General features: G+C 45.1%; 1 pseudogene; it reads left to right on the top strand.

Annotated features, from left to right (window-relative positions):
* The first annotated feature begins 1,398 nt into the window (after positions 1-1,398).
* Positions 1,399-9,777, top strand: LOC136463402 (desmethyl-deoxy-podophyllotoxin synthase-like; annotated as a pseudogene).
* The last annotated feature ends 1,139 nt before the right edge of the window (positions 9,778-10,916 follow it).

Here is a 10,916-nt window from a genome sequence, read left to right as displayed (position 1 = left end):
TACACCTGCAACCGGGAAGAAGAAAGCTCCCCCTGCACCTGCTGCCGAGAAGAAAAAAGCTCCCCCGCCGTCGTCGACCAAAGCTGCCTTCATAGCTGGAGACCCCAAGCGGCTTCCCCGACCACCACAGGCGAAAGGTTCTGACCCCAAGCGCCGCCGCTTGAAGATATCTGCAGCTGAGAAGCCTGGACGCAAAATTTTTAATTCTCCAGGGTCAGTACTCAGTAGACCTGAAGCTTTTAAACTTGATGAATATTGTTTGTCTCGTTATTATGTACAAGTTTAGTGCTAGAAGTTACCAATTTAGTGTTAGCAGTTAGCAATATTTGGAATTTAGTGTTAGCAGTTAGCAGCAAGCAATACTCAATTGATATGTGCTTTTTCCATTGCATCTGAGCTCATTCAAGAATTTTATCTTGAGTTATTTGGTATTAATTTTTCTTGCCAAGCTGTACTATTTTGTTCATGTAGTTGGCTCAGTAAAAAGACATACTTTTGCAATGATGATAGGATTTCTAATCCCAGCTCGCTGAGACTTCCCTTTGTGGGTTGTCTGGGATCAAAAAAATTCCTTTCTATCTGAGCGTGCAATTGCAATTGCATTTTGTTATGTGCTCACACAACTTGTTTGATGGCATATGCCTACTGGCTGCTGCTATGACTGTGAGCGACTAAGCCTATGGGCTATAACTATGTCTGTATTTTGATGTTGAATTGTTGATGCCTTGATGGGATCGAACTGTCAGTGGATCTGTAATCTGTTAGGCTATGTAGACATTGAACTTGTAGTTGTTAACTTGTTATCAATCATTTAAGACCTTATGCTGCAGACGTAGACTTGTATTCTCTGTTTATTTTGCATTTTTAAACTAAAAGTACTGCCGTACTAGACAGTTTGTTGTGTTATTGTGGCATGTATTGTTGATTGTACACGGGTTTGTACTCGGGTATGGGTACCCGGTGGGTATGAAATCCCCGGTCGGGGATGTTAACGGGGAAAATCTGTCCCCACGAGCGGGGATGGGGACGGGATATATTTCAGTTCGCGGGGATGAGAACGTTCTAACAATATCTGTCGGGGATGTACCCGTTGCCATCTTTAGTGAAGACTGAATGGAAGCTCAAAGACGACTGACCATATACAGGGGTTGACTTTTCCATGGCTCCAGAATATTTCTTGGTGGATTGAAAATTTGTCCAAGCTCATGTCGGCTTTTGGTTGACTACTGTTGCAAATTATAATGGGTAAGCCCAAGGATGTCTGACCTTGGACAAGCCAAAACAGACGTATACAGTCGGCAATCAAAGGCTTAAGTAGCGATAGGCATTATAAGTAGCGGTAGTACACTCGCACTCGCACTCGCACTGCACGATCGTCAGGCGTCGTAATTAGACACCATGGACCGCCACAGCCTTCTCTGCCGATCCCTTCTCGTCTCCGTAGCACTGATCCGGATCGTGAAGCTCTTGCTGACGAGGCCGCCGAAGGTGAGGCTCCCGCCGGGGCAGTGGAAGCTGCCGGCGATCGGCAGCATGCACCACCTCGTGATTCGTGAACGTGCTCCCGCACCGCGCTCTACGGGACCTCGCGCGCGTCCACGGCCCACTCATGATGCTGCAGCTAGGTGAGACCCCGCTGGTGGTGGTGTCGTCCAAGGAGATGGCCCGCAAGGTGCTCAAGACGCACGACGCCAACTTCGCCACCCGCCCCAGGCTCCTGGGAGGCGACATCGTGCTCTACGGCTGGTCGGACATTGTCTTCTCACCGACCGGTGAGTACTGGCGCAAGCTCCGGCAGCTCTGCGCCGCCGAGATGCTCGGCCCCAAGCGTGTGCTCACCTTCCGCCACATCAGGGAATACGTACCGCGTGTGTGGTGTGTGCAATCTTATTCTTGAGCGACCATGTATTAAACATTCTTGCTCCCTGTTTCATTTTAATTTGCTTATAGATGGCGACTGAGGTGGCAAGGATACGAGCGGACGGGCGATCCACTCCGGTGGACCTCAGCGCAATGTTCCACAACTTGGCCAACAGCATCGTCGCCCGTGCTTCATTCGGCAACGTGCAGAGGAACGCCGACGAGTTCCTGTCGGCAGTCAGGGCTGGCGTCGTCTTGACGAGCGGGTTCCAGGTCCCCGACCTCTTCCCGACCTGGAGACCCGTGCTCGCCGCGGTGACCGGCATGCGCCGTGCCCTCGAGCAGGTCCACAGGACGGTGGACACCACCCTGGAGGAGATCATAAAGTTGAGGAGAGATGTCCGGGGCGACGACGACAAGCGGCCGCAGGCCGACGAGGGCGAGAACCTGGTGTTAGATTAATCTCTAATTCCAAACTGGGCCCAACGGCCTAGTTGGGTGTTTGATCCGTGCTCTGATCGGGGGCGCCTAGCCCACTATGGTTGGAGGACCCCTGTCACACTGCGCAATAAATAGAGATGGGGCCGACGGCTCAAGTTACGAGGTTTGCCTGAGCTACAGTTCCCCACCGACAAACCCTAACCCGATCGGAGAGGGACGCAACCAGTGACAGGAAGCCACCAGCTGCGCCGTCACCGGTCTTCACCACTGGTCACCACCGCGCATCACCGTCACCATCTTCATCGACCGTCGCTGCCCTTGCGCAGACTTCACCGACTCCATGACGGACGCAAGCGGATCGAAAGCCTACGATGGTCGGTAACCTAGCACTACCTCTCTCTCTCTAATCTCTGTCTAGTTCATGTACTAGGACATGTTATACATTTACATGATGTACCTGGCTAGATCTATGACCATGTGATAAGAATAGTTTCAACAATGGTATCGGAGCCAGTGTTTTCTAGGGTTTTAGATCTAGAACGAGTGAACGATAAAACATAAAGTAGATCCGTTCGGATCTGAGAAAAGAAGAGGGTTTTCCTAACCCTAACCCTAACTAGGTAAAAGAAAGAAGAGAAGGAGGGCTCGGCTTCAAGTCCACTCGAAACAGAACCCTAAACCCAAAATCAATTCGGGAAGAAGAAGAACAGAGCGAATCCCTAACTCTAACCCGAAACCCTAACCCTAGATCCCCAATCGGTTGAATCCGAGAAGAACAAATCAGAAGGGGGAGAAGGGGAAGGGGAGGCCTGCCTCGACCGCTGCTGACACCGTCGTAGTGCGGCTCGCAGGTGCGCAGGGAAAAGAAGGCCGAGCCGAGGGCACTGCTCGCCGGGCTCTGGCCAAGGGGGCGCCGTAGCCAGACCGCTCGACGGCGGCGCGCTCACCCGCTGGGCAGCGTGCTCGCCGGCGAGGGGGCCGGCGACGGCACCGAGGCTGTGCTCGCCCTCCGTCGTCTGCTCGCTCGAACTCGCCTCGCTGCGGCTGTGCTGCGGGGAGGAGAGAGGAGCGCGACGAAGAGAGAGAGAGAGAGAGAGAGAGAGAGAGAGAGAGAGAGAGAGAGAGAGAGAGAGAGAGAGAGAGAGAGGAGAACTGAATGGGTTAGGGTTTTCAGGGGAGCCGCTGCCGTCGCGTTTTTGATCCTGCGACATCGACGCTCGGCCATCGGATGAAAACTGACGCCTCAGATTGATTGGGCTGCCTTTCGGCCCAGGCGGGCGAGGGCGCGAGGCCGAATTCCCGGCCCAGGCCCAGGTTGCGGCCTGAGCGCGGGGGAGCGCGCGGGCGGCCGTGGGCCGTGGGTCGCTTCTGCTGCTATGGGCCGAAATGGCCACAACACAGTGAAACAGAATATTTTTTTGTTTTATTTTTTTCAAAAACTTTTTGATACATATTTGATGAATTTCAATTGAATTTTGATGTCCAACTCTGCATAATTTCGATCCAACGATAATTTTGTTCATAGAAAAGTACAGTTCTATAAAGTTTCTGGAAAAATAATAATGAGAATATTTACGCTTTCCGCTGCGTATTTAAAGTTGTTATTTTCATTATTAAATTCGAACCAACGGAGGAATTTAATTTTGAAAAATGGATATGTTTTTAGTTTATTATAATATTGTTATTATTCTGACCAACGTTGATTAATGACAATATTATGATGTTTTGTCATGCATTAATTCTATTTCTGCCCAACGGTGATGTAGAATTAGTGTAGAGGACAATTGTATGTTTTAATTTTGACCAACGTTAGAACTAAGGCATACAATTGTTATTATTATGTTTATGTTCTCACTCTATATGAATTGTGTTTTCAGGCGGACACAACTTGATGGGTTGTATCAAAGAGATCCCCACTCTCAAAGGTGACAACTACACGAAGTGGAAGAAAAAGATAGACCTGGCCTTCATCTTGGCTGATGTGGACTGGGTAGTCACCTCACCGTGTCCCACTGAGCCTGTGGCACCGGTGAGAGAGACAAATGAGGCTGATGCCGCTTGGACAACTAGAGAGAGGGATTTTGAATCCCAAAAGATGTCCTATCACCTTGAGCATAGGAAGTGGGTCACTGCCAATAAGAAATGTATGGCTGTGATAAAGAACATGATTGAGCTTGCAATTGTGGGCTCAATCCCAGAGTGTGACACTATCACCGAGTACCTCGATAGAATAAAGAGTCAATTCACTAGCTCTTTAAAGACATATGCTACCCAGCTGATAAAGCAGCTGGTGACAGAGAGTTACTCTAGAAATGGTGGCATAAGAGAGCACATACTAAGGATAAACAATTTGACATCCAAGCTAAAACCAATGGATCTGACTCTCAAGGAAGAGTTCCTTATCTATCTAATTTTTGCTTCCTTGCCTAAGGAGTTTGGCACTTTTGTTGTCAACTACACCATATAGCCCGAGAAGTGGGACTTAGAGAGGCTCATGTCTATGTGTGTGCAAGAGGAGGAGAGAATGAAAGCTGTCAATGGTGGCACTATCAATTATGTGAAAGACAACAAGAAAGAGAATAATAATGCTAACTTCTCCTCAAAGCCAAAGGGAAAGGGTCACATGCTGCATCAGCCTTAGCAGAACAAGTTCACAGTAGAGAAAGACCAGTGTCTCTATTGCAAGAAGATGAGACATTATAAGAAAGATTGTCCCGATTACTTAAAGATGATCATGGCAAAGAAATGTGAGAACATTATTACGTTCATAAATGAATCCCTGTATGTACAGTATTTGAAATCTACTTGGTGGATTAACTCAGGTGCAACTGTTCATGTTGCTAATTGTTTATAGGGATTCCGTTCGACGAGGACTACGCAAAGAAGCGAAAGACACGTTAAAGTTGCAAATGGAGTCCGAGCAGATGTTGAAGCTGTTGGCGATCTTTCTCTAGAGCTTGCTGATGGTTTCACACTTTTACTTAGAGATGTACTTTATGTTCCCGCTTTACAGAAAAACTTGATTAGTGTTTCATGCTTGGACAATGATGGATATGATTGCCATTTTAGAAATGACAAATGTAAGATAACATTTAATAATGCATGCGTTGGTCTTGCTATCTTACAAAATAAGCTTTATTTGTTATCACTACGTGATGATGTGAATGTTGTATGCGATGATGGGAACATTGCGTGCGATAATGAGAATGTATCCTCGTCTGCGGATGTAAAGAGAAAACGAAAGAGAGCTCACGATGCGTTATCGAAATTATGGCACTGTCGTTTAGGCCATATTTCGAGGGGGAGAATAGAAAGACTAGTTAAGAATGATATTCTTCCTCCATTAGAGTTCTCAGATTTAGAACAACGTAGAGAATGCATAAAAGAAAAGTATGTAAAGAAAATTAAGAAAGATGTCAAACGAAGCGTAGGAATTTTACAGATTATTCACACAGACATCTGTGATCCGTTTCCTGTAAAGAGTGTGGATGGTTATGATTCATTCATAACATTCATAGATGATTACTCCCGTTATGGCTACATTTATCCAATCAAAGAAAGAACAGAAGCATTGGATAAATTTAAGATATTTAAGGCATAAGTTGAAAACCAACACAATTTAAAGATCAAGATAGTCAGGTCCGACCGTGGGGGGGAGGGGGTACTACGGTCGGCATACCCCATATGACCAAGTTCCTGGACCTTTTGCAAGGTTCTTATAGGAGAATGGCATAGTAGCCCAGTATTCTATACCGGGCGAACTTCAGCAGAATGGAATAGCTGAAAGACGCAATCGTACCCTGATGGATATGGTGCGCGGTATGATAAGTTACTCCACCTTACCGTTGAGCCTATGGATGGAGGCGTTAAAAATTGCCATTCATATTCTCAATAGAGTACCAAGTAAGTCGGTGCCCAAAATACCGTATGAGTTATGGACAGGAAGAGTACCCTTACTAAACCACTTACGTGTGTGGGGGAGTTCTGCTGAGGCTAAAGTATTTAACCCAAATATTGAGAAACTAGATCCCAAAATAGTAAGCTGCCATTTCATTGGCTACCCAGAAAAGTAAAAATATTTTTGTTTCTACTGTCCAGATAGACATACAAAGTTTGTAGAAACAAGACACGCTGTCTTCCTAGAGGATGAAATGATGAGGGGGAGCATGGTAGCTCAAGAAATTAACCTTAAAGAGAAGCGAGTGTATGCGCCCACTCCAATAATTCATGAGCCAGTTTTCTCACTACCTGCTATTGCTGCACCGACAACGCAAGATACTGTGGTGCCAGCACCTATTGTTATTCCGCCTGTGGCAACAAGGAATGATGATGAGGAACCTATTCTTCAGGATCCTATAAAACCTATTACCACACATGAGGGGGAGCAACAACAGCCTCAAACAGAAGATGTGCCAAATGTGGAGGCCCCTAGAAGATCTCAAAGAGTTAGAAAATCAGCTATTCCTATTGACTATGAAGTATACAATAGTGAGGAATTTCAAATGGAGGATGATCCCACCTCATTTGAAGAAGCCATGATAAGTGATCATTCATCAAAGTGGCTTGAGGCCATGGAAGATGAAATGAAATCAATGAATGCCAATAAAGTTTGGGACTTGGAAATAATTCCTAAAGGAGCCAAAATAGTAGGCTGTAAATGGGTTTACAAAACAAAACTTGACTCTCAAGAGAATATAGAGAGTTATAAAGCGCAACTTGTGGCAAAAGGCTTTACGCAAAGAGAATGGATTAATTACAATGAGACATTTTCTCCAGTCTCATGTAAGGATTCTTTTAGAATCATAATGGCATTAGTGGCACATTACGATTTAGAATTACATTAGATGGATGTAAAGACGACATTTCTCAATGGGGACTTGGAGGAAAATGTTTACATGGCACAACCGAAAGGTTTTGTCATGGAAGGAAAAGAATGAATGGGATGCCGCCTAAAGAAATCCATTTATGGATTAAAACAAGCTTCAAGACAGTGGTACTTGAAGTTTGATCAGACAATAACGAATTTTGGGTTTAAAAAGAATGTAGAGGACAATTGTGTCTATACAAAGTTTAAGAATGGGAAGTTTATCTTCCTTGTCTTGTATGTGGATGATATCTTACTTGCTAGTAGTGATGTCAGTCTACTACTGGAGACAAAGAAGTTTTTAATCTCAAAATTTGATATGAAAGATCTTGGTGAAACTTCATTCGTTCTAGGGATCGAGATTCACCGAGATAGAAGTAAAGGGATATTAGGACTGTCACAAAAGGCATACATAGAAAAAATCTTAAAGAAATTCAGTATGCACAAATGTAGTCCCTCACCTGCTCCTATAGTCAGGAGCGACAGATATGGGGATTTTCAATGCCCTAGGAACCAATATGAGATCGATCAAATGAAAGCGGTTCCATATGCTTTAGCTGTCGAAAGCTTGCAATATGCTCAAGTATGTACGCGCCCTGACTTGGCATTTGTTATGGGGTTACTTAGCAGATTCCAGAGCAATCCTGGAATATAACACTGGAAATTAATAAAGAAAGTCTTGCGTTATTTGCAAGGAATGAAAGACCTCATGATGATGCATAGAAGATCTGATTCACTCCATATAGTGGGATATTCAAATTCTGATTATGCGGGAGATGATAGAAAATCCACGTCTGGATATGTATTCACTCTCGCAGGGGGAGCTATTTCATAGAAAAGCTCAAAGCAAACCATCACTACGTCGTCCACAATGTATGCCGAGTTTGTAGCGTGTTATGAGGCAACGGGGCAGGTGAACTAGCTAAAGAAGTTCATACCCGGTTTGAAGGTGGTTGACGACATCTATAGACCACTTAAGTTATACTGCGATAACAATCCGGCAGTACAGTATGCTCACAATAATAAGTCAAGTGGTGCTGCCAAACACATTGACATAAAGTATTATGTTGTTAAGGATAAAGTCCGGGATTATGTCATAAGTCTTGAGCATATAAGTACCGAAAAGTTGCTCGCGGATCCACTTATAAAAGGCTTACCACCCAACGCGTTCAGAGAACATGTAGCCGGCATGGGTTTAAGGGAAAGCCTATAATTCCTGGACAAAAGAAGACCCAAAAGTTAAGTATCTATTTCAGAACAGAGTGGTGTGTTGTAGCTGTTAAATCTATCGGCAATTGACCGTGACGATGAAACATGCTCTATGCGCTAATCTGTAATGGAATGAACAAAAGTAAATATTATGAAATTGAAAGATGGTAGGAGATCAAGGCAGAGATTATTAGATTGATCTCTAATCCCAAACTAGGCCCAACGGCCCAGTTGGGCCTTTGATCCATGCCCTGATCGGGGGCGCCACCCACTATGGCTGGAGGGCCCCTATCACACTGCACAATAAATAGAGGTGGGGGCCGGCTGCTCAAGTCACGAGGTTTGCCTGAGCTATAGTTCCCCACCGACAAACCCTAACCCGATCAGAGAGGGGCGTAGCCAGTGACGGGAAGTCACCAGCTGCGCCATCACCGGTCTTCACCGCCGGTCGCCACCGCTCATCACCGTCACCATCTTCATCGACCGTCGCTGCCCTTGCGTAGACTTCACCGACTCTATGGCGGACGCGAGCGGATCAAAAGCCTACGATGGTCGGTAACCTAGCACTACCTCTCTCTCTAATCTCTGTCTAGTTCATGTATTAGGACATGTTATACATTTACATGATGTACCCGGCTAGATCTATGACCATGTGATAAGAACAGTTTCAACACCTGGTTGACGTTCTCCTTGGCTTGCAAGAGAGAGGCGGCCTGGGGTTCCATCTAACTCAAAACAACATCAAGGCCGTTATATTCAACATGTTCACCGCTGGACCGGGGACATTAGCATCATCGCTTAGCTGGGGCATGTCGGAGCTGATGCGGAACGAGAGGGTCATGAGCAAGCTGTAGGGCGAGATCCGACATGCGTTCCATGGCAAGGCGACGGTCACTGAAGCCAACCTCCAGGCAAGCAGCCTCCCCTACCTGAAGCTCGTCATCAAGGAGACCCTCCGGCTGCATTCGCCAGCTCCGCTTCTGGTGCCCAGAGAGAGAAAGAGCATCAAAGCATGTCAGATCGACGGCTACACGATTCCAGCCAAGTCTTGTGTCATTGTGAATGTGTGGGCGATCGGAAGGGACCTAAAGTGCTAGGAACACGCCGATGAGTTCAAGCCTGAGCGCTTCGAGGGTAGCATGGTGGACTTCAACGGGAGCAGCTATGAGTTCCTGCTGTTCGGCGCTGGACGGAGGATGTGCCCCGGTATTGCCTATGGGCTTCCCGTCATGGAGATAGTGCTCGTTCAACTTCTCTACCACTTTGACTGGTCGCTGCCAGAAGGTGTGAGCGAGTTGGACATGGCGGAGGCACATGGCCTGGGAGTCCGTCGCAAGTCGCCGCTCCTGCTCTACGCCACACCGTTCGCCGTTCACGAATCTACATGCGAACTACCTTTCTAATAAGCAAGCCACCAAGGATCGATGATCCATGCATGCACAACCTCATAAAGATTAGTGTGGTCTGTTTGTCTGTCCAATAATGTGCCGTTATCCTGCAAACGGTTTTGTGTTGTGTGTAAACACTAGGTAGCGTGCCCGTGCGTTGCTACGGGACAACTAAACTTTTGTACTAAAAACATAGGATCGCACGATAAGATAACAATACTATAAAATTAAATATCAACATTAAAGTGATATTAAATCCAAAAAGCAAAGTTCGTGAAATTAACAGTAACGGAGAGCACGGCGTCGCATGTCCACCAACTCTACTATATAGACCTTTTCCATGCGTTGCAACGGAAACAAATAACACCCTAATAATTTAAACATGAACGTGTTGTATTGTTAAAAAAATGATAATGCGAGCATGATGTTCGGAATGTCAATATTACAAATTGAATTTTGTGCATGGCTAAAATTTTCATTGATGGTTTGCAATCATGAAGGTATGCATTTATAGTATTGTTGGTATATTCCTAATGGAAGCAAATACAAAGAATGAAAACTGAAAGAAGGAAGCCAACACCCAAGATTAGTTATATGGTCTCACTGATTAAAAGTACAATCAACTTAAAAACTAACATATTTGCATAAAAAAACTTAAAAACTAACATAATATATTAGACATGTTTGTTGTACTTGAAGAGTAATATTTCATGAGTGATGTGTCCAAACATTTTTAATACAATAGATACTCTTCTATGTTAAATGAACTTAGCGGTTCTATGCCAGTTAATATAGCTCCAAACAACTCAATGGCAAGTTTTTGTGATTGGATGGCAAAGTATATTTTATACAAATAATTAAAAGGAAAATTGTCCATGGATCCTCATTCTTTGATATTCAGTAGCTAATTAGACATATATTGCACAGTAAGATGTGCTGACCTGACAATGACAAGCTGCCCTTCAACCAACTTGTCCAAAGTCATGTGCTCAAAGTAACACAAATTACAGCAATGCAAACTAAAAATGCAAAGAGCTTGAGCATTGAAGAATGTGCATGGAAGTTCTCTAAAAAGGGTACCTAGCTGTTTCCTCCTCTTTGATTTCTCTCTTTGCTTAGATGAACATGCTAATATTTTCATGAATAGTAACATC

Source organism: Miscanthus floridulus, chromosome 1, assembly GCF_019320115.1.
Source record: "Miscanthus floridulus cultivar M001 chromosome 1, ASM1932011v1, whole genome shotgun sequence".
Taxonomy (NCBI): Eukaryota; Viridiplantae; Streptophyta; class Magnoliopsida; order Poales; family Poaceae; genus Miscanthus; species Miscanthus floridulus.
The sequence above is the reverse complement of the archived record's forward strand: the minus strand, read 5'-3'. Positions and strand labels throughout refer to the sequence as shown.